We start from the raw sequence: 1734 nt of genomic DNA on the forward strand, positions 1-1734 counted from the left end.
ACTCAGAAATCCGCCTGCCTCTGCCTCCCAAGTGCTGGGATTAAAGGTATGTGCCACCACCGCCCGGCTTAGATCCATCCTTTTTCCTAAGAATTTCATAAATTCATTGTTTTTAATAGCTGAGTAGTACTCCATTGTGTAAATGTACCACATTTTCTGTATCCATTCCTATGTTGAGGGACATTTGGGTTGTTTCCAGTTTCTGGCTATTATAAATAAGGCTGCTAGCCATCTGTACTTTTTATTTGTCAGGTACAATATGGTTGTGAAGGTAGCTGCATGACACAGTTTTAGCTGTAGGAGCACCATCAGCCTGAAAAATGCATCTCTGGCTTTCTAGTATAGATTGCATTACTCTTTCTTGTGTACTTGTCTGTTTTGCCCTTTTCTAGACCATATTTGTCTTCAAATACAACTCTGGCAAACATTTCTGGAAAAAGGATTAAGGGGATTACTAGAGAAGGAAATGGCTCTGATGTCAATTGGGAACAAACTGCTCTGGCCCTGGTCATTGAAGCATCCAACTCAGGCATATTAGGACAAGGGGTTCTGGATGTGGAGGCTGACAGCCTTAATTGTTCTCTGGGAAGCTTTAGCCAACTCATGATAGATTAACTTGTACATGAAATATTTGAAGCAGAGAATGTGTTTTAGAAACCTGAAGCTTTAGAAGTTAAGAAAATGGAAGAAACCAAGGAAAAGGAACCCTGGTCCTTGGCCACTAAGGACAGGGATATCCATAGAAAATACAAGGGATAAGATAGAGGAAGAAATATCTGGTCTACTGGATTAGTGAGCAATGAGGGGAGAGCCCCCATGAGGGGAGAGCTCCAATAATAGAAAGTTTGATTTAGAGATGTTATTGGGGAAAACTGTAAGATATATGTATAATAAGAAAGGTAAAGCATGGGTAGGAGAGTTTGGACCTTTTAAAGGGGCGTTGGATTAGTGAACTGACCTTCCTGGAAAGATTGGAACTGATTTGACCCCTTGGCATTGTCTGCATAAGGAAATTAGGATACAAGTTCTAAGAATTCGGGCTGTGAAGGACCCTGGGGGAAGCTGCAAGAGGGATTAATACTGCATATGGAAAGGAGTTTGAAAAGCACTGTAGAAGAGCTCAATAAACTGAAGGAAGATATTCTGCAAATTTAGACAAGGTAAAAACATTAACCTCACCCTGACCTGGTTTGCACATTTCTGTTCTCATGCTCATGCTGTAACTGCCAGTTTTAAACCCAGATGACCTGTGATGTGGAGGTTTTGCTGAGAGTTAAAAGTTAATGTATCACTTGCTTTTGCAGACACTGAACTGTGACTTTGTGTGTGCATTGTACTTTCTGGTGACATAGTTACGTGGGGTTTTCAGGAGAAATAATGGGTTTGAGGAAAATAATGAAAAGGCTTTTGATTATGTATTATTGGATAACAGTGAAGTGTGTAACCAATAAAAGACTGAGGTGAACTCAGAGAGAGAGAAAGAGAGAGAGAGAGAGAGAGAGAGAGAGAGAGGCAGAGGCAGAGGCAGAGGCAGAGGCAGAGACAGAGACAGAGACAGAGACAGAGACAGACAGACAGAGACACAGACAGACAGACAGAGACACAGACAGACAGACAGAGACACAGACAGACAGAGAGGTCTCCTGAGTGCAGGTTCAGAAAGACCATGAGTCCCCTGTCAGCCTGCACCTGCATCCTTGCCTGCGACTCTGATTTCCCTCTGATCTGGTCCTT

The sequence above is a fragment of the Mastomys coucha genome, chromosome X (assembly GCF_008632895.1).
Source record: "Mastomys coucha isolate ucsf_1 chromosome X, UCSF_Mcou_1, whole genome shotgun sequence".
NCBI lineage: Eukaryota > Metazoa > Chordata > Mammalia > Rodentia > Muridae > Mastomys > Mastomys coucha.